Genomic DNA, 11,558 nt, shown 5'->3' on the forward strand with positions numbered 1-11,558 from the left:
TTGTAACCACTACACTACCAGAGCTCCTTACAGGGTCACAATGAGTCAGAATTGCCTTGATGGCAGTGGGTTTGTTTTGTGGGTTTTGTTATATTAAGTGTGAAGCAGCATTACGTTAAAAACTAATATGTTGTTGTTGTTATGTGCCGTGGAGTCCTTTCTGACTCACAGCGACCCTGTACAGGGTTTCCGAGGCTGTAAATCTTTACGGGAGCAGAAAGCCTTATCATTCTTCCGTGGAACAGCTGGTGTTTCGAACTGCTGACTCTGAGATTAGCAGTCTGATTTGTAACCACTATGCTACCAGAGCTCCACACCTTAATTAAAATTCTTTATTGCTAAAAAATGCTAACCATCATCTGAGTCTCCAACAAGATGTAATCTTTTTGCTGGTGGAGGGTCTTGCCTCAATGTTGATGGCTGATGAGCGATCAGGGTTGTGGTTGCTGACGGTTGAGATGATTGTGGCAATTTCTTAAAATAAGACAAAAATGAAGTTTGCCACATCGACTGACTCTTCCTTTCACAAAAGATTTCTCTGTAGCATGAGATACTATTTGATAGCATTTTACCCACAGTAGAACTTCTTTCAAAATTGGAGTCAATCTTCTCAAACCCTGCTGCTGCTTTATCAACTAAGTGTATGTAATATTCTAAATCTTTTGTTATCAATTCAACCATGTTCACAGCATCTTCACCATGAGTAGATTCCGTCTCAAGAAACCACTTTCTTTGCTCATCCATACGAAGCAACGCCTAATCTGTTAATGTTTTATCATGAGATTGTAACAATTCCGTCATATCTTCAGGCTCCACTTGTAATTCTAGTTCTCTTGCTATTTCTACCACATCTGCAGTTACTTCCTCCAAAGAAGGTTTGAACTCCTCAAAGTTATCTATGAGGGTTGGTATCAACTTTTTCCAAACTCCTGTTAATATTGACAATTTGACCTCATCCCATGAATCACGAAATGTTCTTAATGGCATCTAGAATGGTGAATCCTTTCCTGAAGGTTTTCAATTTACTTGGCCCAGATTCCTCAGAGGAATCACCATCTACAGCAGCAACAGCCTTACGAAATGCATTTCTTAAATAATAAGACTTGAAAGTCAAAACTCCTCCTTGACCCATGGGCTGCAGAATGCTTGTTGTATTAGCAAGCATGACAACAACATTAATTTTGTTGTACATGTCCATCAGAGCTCTTGGATGACCAGGTGCATTGTCAACAAGCAGTAATAATTTGAAAGGAATCTTATTTTCTGAGCAGCAGGTCTCAACAGTGGGCTTAAAATATTCAGTAAACCATGCTGTGAACAGATGTGCCGTTATCCTAGCTTTGGTGTTCCATTTATAAAGCACAGGTAGAGGAGATTTTGCATAATTCTTAAGGGTTTTAGGATTTTCAGAATGGTAAATGAGCATTGGCTTCAACCTAATGGCACAAGCTGCATTAGCCCCTAACAAGAGTCAGTCTGTCCTTTGAAGCTTTGAAGTCAGGCACTGGCTTCTCCTTTCTAGCTATGAAAGTTCTAGATGGCATCTTCTTCCAATATAAGACTGTTTCATCTACATTGAAAATCTGTTGTTTAGTGTAGCCACCTTCATCAATTATTTTAGCTAGATCTTCGGGATAACTTGTTGCAGCTTCTACATCAGCACTTTTTGCTTCACCTTGCACTTTCATGCCATGGAGATGGCTTCTTTTTTTATACCTCACAAACCAACCTCTGCTAGCTTCAAACTTTCTTTCTGCAGCTTCCTTACCTCTTGCAGCCTTCATGGAATGGAAGAGAGTTAGGGCCTTGCTCTGGATTAGGTTTTGGCTTAAGGGAATATTGTGAGTGGTTTGATCTTCTATTCAGACTACTAAAATTTTTTCCATATCAGCAATAAGGCTGCTTTGCTTTCTTATCATTCGTGTGTTCACTGGTGTAGCACTTTCAATCTCCTTTAAGAACTTTTTCTTTGCATTTACAAATTGGCTGTTTGGCGCAAGAGGCCTTTCTATCTCAGCTTTTGACACGCCCTCTTAACTAAGCTTAATCATTTCTAGCTTTTGATTTAAAGTGAGAGATGTGCGATTCTTCCTTTCACTTGAACACTTCGAAGTCATTGTAGGGCTACTACTAGGTCTAATTTAATATGGTCTTCCCTCAGGGAATAGAGCAACCTGAAGACAGGACCAGAGGTCATTCAGTCAGTAGAGCAGTCCCAACACAAAATGTTTATCAATTAAGTCCGCCTTCTTATATCAGTGCGGTTCGTGGTGCCCTAAAACAATTACAATAGTAACATTAAGGATCCCTGGTCAGGGATCAGCATAACAGATATAATAATGAAAAAGTTTAAAACATTGTGAGAATTAGCCAAATGTGATAGCCACGCGAAATGAGAACATGGAAAATTGATGTCCATAGACCTGTTCCATGCAGGAGTGTCATAAATCTTCATGTTGGAAAAATGGCGCCGATAGAACTGTTTGATGCAGGGTTGCCACTAACTTTCAATTAGGAAAAAACGTAATATCTACAAAACACAATATTTGTTAAGCGCAATAGAGCGAGGTATAGCTGCATAGTTCGCATCTTCAGGCTCAACGCCAGGCCGAAAACAGCAACACTCCCGGGTCGGCTGGGGCCACAACTGCTTCCGGGTGAGCGGGTCTCCGACCCTGTGGCCCCGCCCCTCTTTTGCCTCCTTTACCGAGCTGCGGCTCCTCCCTGGGGCCGGTTCCCGCTGCCTCAGTAACAGGGCAGAGGGGAAACCGGCTGACTGGCTAACCGGCTGCCGGTGCTGGGAATCACTGCGTATAGCCCGGCCAGTACTGGCTGGGACTTGAGACAGAGTTCGTTCGCCGCGCCCCGCTCCCGAGCGGGCGCCCGGCGGACGAGTGGCTCTCCGGCCCTTCCCGGGCGGCACCGCCGCAGCCCGCGTCCGGAGACAGGTAAGGGCCGCTCCTCCGCCGGCTCGGGTGGGAGCAGGGAGCGAGGACCATTCCCGGGCTGCGCAGCCGGGTCCGAGCCGCTTCGTCGCTGACCCCCGCTTTTGGCCGGGCCCCCTAGCGGTCTCCGGGGCCGGGCTCGCCCCCTATCTGTCTAGTTCTCGGGCATCACGCCTGATTTCTAACGCGTACCCTTCCTCCGTGTCCCGGGAAGGTGCTATTCCCATTGTATGAGAAATTAAATTGGGCAACTGTCCCTTCACTTCGGGTGCCCGGGGCGCCTTCTGTGTGTCCCAGACGCCGCACTCCGTCGGGTTTGTCCCGGGACGAACACCCCAGGGAACGAAGTCATTCCCGCGGAGGGCGTATAATTTTGATGGGATTTCCCCCCCGTATTTGACCTGAACGGAAACGCGGGCATAACAGACGCTTGCTAGGAGGGTCAGGGTTAATGCTTGACTAATATGAGGTGTTATTCACACCCAGATTGTTAAATTATATAGCTCCAGCTAGGTCGGGATTCCCTTGCCTGTGGATATACAGCAGCAAGCAGGAGGACCCATGGAAACACACTGCCTTTTAAATTTTTTTCTTTAAGGAGAAAAAAGTTCAAGTGTTTGCTCTACTTTTTTCACCGTGGGAGATACAAATATCAGGCCGCTGACACATGGCTAGCGGAATACTGGGTCCTAAACTTTATAGCTCATTCCTTGTTATATTTTCATTTAATGACTCAGCATATCTACCTTATACAGAAAAACTGTAGAGTAGGTAAATTGATCAAAGAGATATATGTAATATGTAATGATAATTGGGTAGCTATCACTTTTTTATGTTATCACAATGGGAAGAGAATATGGATGCAGTAATGGATCCAGAGAGATGGGAGAAAAGTATGGATGGATGAGTTTCTAATCAGAGTTTAATATAAAGTAACATTTTTTTTTCTTTTTCAAGATAACATTTTAATTTGGGGGGAAGCCGGATGGAAAGGTGCAATTATTTGACAATGAATTGCAGCTAGTTAGTTGACAGGGATTTCTGGCTTGGTGTGCTTTGAAACCCTTGAGCGGAAATAACCCTGTTTAACCAACATCGTATTCTGTTTAACAAATGTAGAAATGATGACCTAGTATTATAATATACTCATGTAGAATAAGAATTTTGGAAAATATGATTCATTTAGGAAGTTAGGTCACTGACTTTGTGAGTCATTCATGTGGATCTAAAGCCGAAATAGAGGAAAGCTGAAGGTTTGTTGCTGACTGTTTAATTAGATACCTTCACTCATTTTATTGAAAATGTGTACTTTCCCTTCCCAACCCCGCCTGTGGGTACGTACCCAAATCTGAGGATGCTCATGTCCCTTAAATAATATAAAATGGGAGCAGTGTTTACATATTAACCTATGCACCTCCTCCTGTATACTTGAAATCATCTCCGGATTACTTATAATATCTAATAACAATGTAAATACTTTGTAAATAGCACTTTTTACTCCCCTTTTATAGTCTTTGGGGGATTGCTTTGACCACTTAATTTTTTTTCCTCTTAAGTATTTTTGATGTGCTTTTGAATATGGAGGTAGGGACCTGCCCCTTATTTCCCCTTGGAGGTCCTTCTCTATCGCTTTGCTAGATTTTTGCTTGAGAAGGTTCCAACTCATAGCCACCCTAATGTAGTTTCTGAGGTTGTAACTTTTTGCAGGAGAAGAAAGTCTTATCTTTCTCTCTGAGAAACTTTGTTAAGGAGATAAAAATAGAACTTTTGCAGAATGGATTTCGAATAGTGTATTTATTCTAAGTGGATTGTTGCTATAGTATCCCCCCCTTTTTGTGTGTGCCAGATGTGTAGAAGCAAAATAAATGTTGATAAAAGGAGGTGCTGCGATTTAATGATCTGTATTGTAAAGTCTGTTTGAACTACAAGGTCGGTGGTTCAAGCTTACCAGCGGCACCCCGGAAACCCTATACAGGGTTGCTATGAGTCGGAACCGACTCCGTGGCACTTAATAACAATAACAACTATTAAGCTAAGTGTTCACTAAAAGAATCTGAAGTATACAGGGTAGAGAGAGTCTTCTGGATGGAAAGCCTCTCTTAGTTTGTGAATCTGCCCTTTAAAATGTGGTAGGGGCCAGCTATACGGAGTTCCTATTTATTTGCGTTCTGTTATAGTTGAAAGTGGAAGTTGTGATTTATTATCGAAAGAATTGATTTTAAACTAGTAATAGCTTTTTATTCTGAAATGTAATTTGATTGTTTTTGGCTTTTAAAATGTCGTTAAAGCAAAATCACTTTGGATCACAAGTGTTTTTTTTTTTTTCTCCGTACTTTGTGTTTCTTTTCTTTCATTTTGCAGTTCAGCTTTTATTTTGTACAGTTTTCATTTATAAATAACTGTAGTTAGTATCAGTTAGTTATGGGCAAAAAAAAAGACAATTTACCTTATTGGTCCTGCTTAACAAATTCCTTTAATTCTTTGACTAACTTTTGGCAGCTTATTTGCTTTGGGTTTCCATTAGCTATTCTTTTATTCACAGTGTTCCCTAATGTTGCTTTTGATTTTTGTCCAGCTAATGGTGACTTAAGAGTTTCAGTTCCCAGTGAATAAAGATCCCATTTGGAAAATCCCTTGTGAAAACTACCATAACTAACAGTCTTGATAGGCAAATGTATAAGAAGCTTTCTTAGGTTAAGATTTAAGCTTGTCAGTAATGAAGGGCAAAAGTGGTTTGGAGAATCTATTTGGTACAGTAGGTTTTCTTTTTCAAAAAGGAAACAAATCTTAATTAGACATGAGTTAATTAAAGAGAGGGAGCTGTTTTCTTGCAGTTTTTTTACCCTGTCACTACTGGGAAAAGGAACAGAATTGATGATTTATAGGGGGAAAAAATCTCCCTGCAGAATTCTGGGAATGATGATAGAGGATTGTCTGAGAGGAAATAAAATTCTTCTGTCCTTACCATAGGAACACTGCCCATTGCACCTACAAGATAGAGACCATTTAATAGCCTTTTATTTTTAGGTGTTGCTTTCTTTCTGGGGAGATTTGTTATAAAGGTGGTCCCGTAACCAGAAAAATTACTACCATATTTAGTGTGCAAATAAAGAACAGTTTTTGTTATCATTATCCCGGCTCCATTTTTGAAATTTTAGTGGGAAGAACTGAGTAAGCCTTATCCTGTGAGTAAAATATATTTGTCTTTTTTTTCTCATTTTCCTTGCTAAAATCATTGATACGGTACCTGTTGCTCATTGCACTTTTCAGTGTTTAAACTCTGGCATAAAATAAGTTAGGCTATACTTATACTTGGTAAAGTGGAGAGTCAGTGAAAATAAGGAAGACCCTCAATGAGATGGATTGATACAGTGACTGTGCAACAGTGGGCTCAGACCTAGGGGTGTTTACGAGGATGGGGCAGGACTGGGCAGTGGTTCTTTCTGTTGTACATAAGGTTTGTACCTCGGGTCCCTGTGAGTTGGAACCTTCTTGATGGCACCTAACAACAACAACAACAAAGGGAACCAAACACTGGGTCAAAAACTGGGCGTTGTTATTAAGCATTTTGATTTGTTCTGTTTATTTTGAAGGGTTTGTTGTTGTTAAGTGCTGTGAAGTCAGGTCCGACACATAGCGACTCTCTATAGGGTTTCCAAGGAGCAGCTGGTGGGTTTGAACCACCTACCCTGAGGTTCAACCTGACCTTGTGGTCTAGGGCATTGAATGAAGTACCAGTCCGAATTCTGTTATTTTGGAGAAATTCTGAGATTTACTACATGTATAAGTTTTGTTTTGTTTTGTTTTTTTTGGCCTTGGTCTAGTGCAAGGAGGGCAGCAGATAAAAGAGATGGTTGTGAAGGAAGAAATGGCATGTATACAAGGGAGAGGGCGTGCTTTATGGGACCAACAGACATTTGCGGGGCTTTTTAAAAATTGATGAACCATTTAAAAAGAAATGCTATATGGTAAAAAAGAAGTGTTCTTTCCACAATAAGTCCTCAACTTTTCCTTAACCACCCTCTTTGCTTCAAACAGTCACTGTCTTATGTGCGTACCTTATTCAGAAATTATGTTATTTATATAGCCATATATGTTTTAGGACAAATGTTGCATATCTTTTCTTCTTACTCTTAATATATCTTCAAAATTTTTTCATATTAGCACATTGCTATTGTTGTTAAGTGTCCTGGAAACAGTCTGACTCATAGCAACCCTGTATAGGATTTCTGACGAGTAGCTAGTCGATTTGAACCACCAACATAGTCGTTAGCAGTCCGGTGCATATCCTACAGCACCACACTAGGACTTCATATTAGCACATATACCCACCTGATTTTTAAAAAGACTGGATGTACTGTTTTTTATTGTTGTTGTTAGAAGCTGTGGAATCAGTTCTGACTCATAACGACGATGCATAACAGACCAGAACATTGCTTGGTCCTCCACCATCCTCTCAACTATACTGCCCAGAGTGGGTGAAACAATTTATTTTCCCATTCCCTGTTAACAGATATTTGGGTGGTTGTTAGCCATCAACTATTACACTTACAGGAGCTCTGGTAGCATAGTGGTTATGAATCAGGCTGAGAACCTCAGGGTCATCAGTTCAAAACTACCAGCTCTTCCGCGGGAGAAAGATGAGGGTTTCTGCTCCTGTAAATATTTATAGCCTCAGAAACTCTATTGTTGTTGTTAAGTGTCTTCGAGTGCGTTCTGATCCATAGCGACCCTTTATAGAGTTACCAAGGAACAGCTGTTGAGCTTGAAATGCCAACCTTGCAGTTCAAACTGACTTTGTAGTCCAGCGCATTAACCCACAGCGCCATACAGAGTTGCTGTGAGTCGGAACCGACTCAGTGGCATACAACCACCTCCACCATTACACTTGTGATGAACAACTCTGCATAAGTCTTTGCACTAGTGACTAAGTATGTGTATGGGATGCATTTCCAAAACCGTGACTGCAAGATTGGGATTTCAGTTGTGGAAATTAAAACATTTATTACAAAATTGGACTTTATATTTTAGTAGAAGTTAACTTCTTAAGTGTGGAGAAGGAAAAAGGGACTAAGTAACTTTGTATTCTTTATCCTTTTTATTTTTCAAAAATCCTGAAAATGTATTTTACAAGGCAGTTTAAAAATTTTTGACAGCATTTTAGAGTCCATTCAGGTAGTTAGCTTTATTTGTGTGGCTAATAGTAGAAATACTGTTGTTAGAAGGCTGGTACTGTCATTAACAAAAGCACTTTATTTGTATTTGGGTGATACAAGCTGTTACCTCTTGGAATATGTTAATTGTTTTATGATTTTATGACCAATGTCAATTGAAAACATTGTACATAGTTTAACTTTGCCTGCTGCCGAAGTCTACTACTATACAGTCATGAGTCTCTTAATATCCATCCATTCACCGTATCGTCTGTGAAATAGGACATTATGTGATTTGGAAGTTGTGTGAACACAATATTTTATATAGGCAGTCCCCAGATTATGAACGAGTTGTGTTCCTAAGTCTGTCTTTCAGTTGAATTTGTATTTAAATTGTAACAGTTAACTATAGCTTGTTTCTAATGTGTTAGTCAAATGTTTTTCTTAGTATATAGTACATAGTGTATCTTTCTTTTAAGAAACACTTGTTGTTGAGTGCTATCGAGTTGGTTTTGACCCATAGCGACCCTGTATAGGGTTTCCAAGGAGAAGCTGGTGAGCTTGGACTGCTGACCTTGCAGTTCAAACAGCTTTGCAGTCTGGGGCATTAACCCACAGCGCCATACTAGGAAACACTTAAGACACATGAAAACATCTTTAACATAATAATAATAATAATAATAATAATATTTTAATGCATATTGCAAAGTATTGCCCATTGTAAGAGTGGTCTTCAAAAGTTCAAGAAAATTGGAATTTAAAGATAATGGAATTTTCCCATGAATTTTTTGAAGCCTCTTCATATGTACCTTGAATTTTTAATGTAACAGACTTTACAGTGTTGGGACCATGGACATAACATATAAGGGGCCCCAACAGGTTTATACAGTGTGTGGCTGTAAATCACAGGAAAAATAAGTAGTTTTTTCCTTTTTTTTTTTTTTTTTTTTTAACACATCCTAATCTAATTATAATAAGTAAACCTCTGGAGTCTGGGGTCCAAAAATCATTTTGCAAAGCAGAGTGTTTTTTCTGGGATTAATTTCTCAGAGTAGAAAGTAAGTACAGATTCAAACTGTATTCTACCAAGTATGGACAGAATAAAGGAGGTTTAATGTTTAATTTTGCTGTTACATGTGCCACTTGTGGCTAGGAGGAAGCTCAGGATCATTTGCCCTTTGACAGGAGAGGGACAGGGGTCAGGAGGAGGGAAGTTTGAGGAGCTAAAATATGATGATGAAGTTGGAATGTGTCAGTGCCAGTTTCACTGTCTGGTGCCCGGAGTCTATTTTGAGGCCTTGTCAAAGCTTGCCTGACAGAACCAACCACATATAACCATAATCTGGCCTGGCTCTGCTATAAATTAGGAAGGCCTGTGGTGTAGGCAAAGTGACAACCCACAGAAGAACGAACTCATAAGGACACTTGCCTTCTGAAGATTAAGGCAAAGTTTTGGAGTGAAAAGCTGCTTAGTGTGTGTATTTTAGGCTCTAATTTTTTGTCTTCTCTTTTAGGAAAGAGGGTGATTAAGGAAAACTAAAGAGGAAAAGTACTTGAGAATAACAAGAATAAGGCGAGGGGGCAGAGGATTGTACCACCATTGATGTTATGTTCTGTTTATACTCGAATGTGTGTCAAGGACTAGTCAAATGTTTTACAATAGGAGAAAAAAAAATTACTGGCTTTGGGAGGTTATTCCCTAATTAAAATGGCAGTTGAATTCAACAAGTTGAATCAATTTGTAATTGGGATCAAAAGGACACTTGGCATGATGGTCTCTTTTACAGAATTATTTTGAGTTCAAACAGATAAAATTAGTTTCTTCCCAGATTCTTACTCTTTTCTTCACATAGAACTTCCCATGAAGTGTCATGTCAGTTTTACTGGTATGTCTTTGAACACTTCATCATCACCAGATGGTTTCTCTCAGCATACCTGTTCTGCTTGTATTATATGGTTTCTCCTGGAAACCTTGGTGTGTTCTACTGATCATTAGTGAATAAAAAGCTTGAGTTTAAAGTTCTTTAACTGATCTGATTTCTTAGGTGTGAAAGCTGTTAAGAACTTAGTACTCCACCCTTTTGATCAAGGTTCATTTCTGCTTTGTATCATTACAGTTAAGGTTGTTTGAAGACTTCAGCATATAGACTTAATTTACAGATGCAGAGCTGCCTGTCACTTCCTTTTCTTTTGTTAGGTTGTGAGTTCAGGAAATTTAGTTTTTTCTTGCCCTTAGAAATTTGGATGGTTGGCATTTTATCATGATAACTACCATGATATATTTAGGATTCAGTGAAGAGAAAAAAGAAGCTGTAGTGTTTTTTACTTCCTTATTCCTATTTGGATTTTCCTATTACTGCCCTTAAAGGAGCACTGGTGGTGTGGTGATTACATATTGGGCTTCTAACTATAAAGTCAGGAGTTCAAATCCACCAGCTGCTCCATGGGAGAAAGATGAGGTTTTCTGCTCCTGTAAAGATTTACAGATTTGGAAACCATCCCTATACTGGGTCACCATGAGTCAGAAGTGATTCGACAGCACACAACAGCAACAGTATTATCCCCACCTCGTTTCAGCCTGCCTCACTTCCGTGTGAAAGGGGGGATAGAAAGAGGTTGGCAAAAGCCTTTTTGTTTTTTTCCTCTGAAAGTTGGAATATTAAAACCCTTCTTAAAAAGAGTCATAGTTCATCTTTTCCCATTGTTTTCACTGTGAACCCTGTATCTTTCAATGTTCCTTTATTATGAACATTGAATTTTTAACTAGTTTTGATATAATAGGCATCTTTACTGTTTTGGAAACATTTAATTAATTATTATTATTATTTTGGCTTTTACTTATATTTTATTGACTGTGCAAAGGCTTTCAACTATGTAGATCATGACAAGCTATGGACAACATTGTGGAGAATGAGTATTCCACTTAATTGTGCTCATGAGAAACCTGTACATAGACTAAGAGGCAGCCATTTGAACAGAAGAAGGGGACGCTGAATGGTGTAAAATTAGAAAAGGTGTGTACCAGGATTGTATTCTTTCGCTACACTTATTCACTCTATTCTAAGCAAGTAATCTGAGAAGCTGAATTATATGAATAAGAACGTGACATTACGATTGGAGGAAGACTCATTAAACAACCTGCAATATGCAGGTGATGCAACCTTTTTTTATTTTTGTACCTTAATAAAGTATTTTTCGCTGGTGTTTAGGTAAGCAGTTCTGAAACTCTTAATTTATGTGTACAAGGGGACTTCAGAAAGTTTGCAGAAAAATTATCTTTCCTTTTTTTTTAAAATTAATGTACACAAAAACACTCAGGAACATATAATTATTTAAACAACCCAAGGGCACATTCTGCAAGCTTGCCTACTGGTCGCAAGCACACAACCTTTTTCTTTCTATAAGTCTAGAGTCCTCAGGTATGCTTTCTCCATGTCATCATTTTTTTTTTTTTTTTTTT

At 39.4% G+C, this 11,558-nt stretch overlaps 1 pseudogene; it reads right to left on the reverse strand.

The window, feature by feature from the left end:
- Positions 1–348: 348 nt before the first annotated feature.
- Positions 349–2,117, reverse strand: LOC102813069 (annotated as a pseudogene).
- Between the last annotated feature and the right edge of the window lie 9,441 nt (positions 2,118–11,558).

The sequence above is a fragment of the Chrysochloris asiatica genome, unplaced genomic scaffold (genome assembly GCF_000296735.1).
Source record: "Chrysochloris asiatica unplaced genomic scaffold, ChrAsi1.0 scaffold00127, whole genome shotgun sequence".
In the NCBI taxonomy this organism is placed as follows: Eukaryota; Metazoa; Chordata; class Mammalia; order Afrosoricida; family Chrysochloridae; genus Chrysochloris; species Chrysochloris asiatica.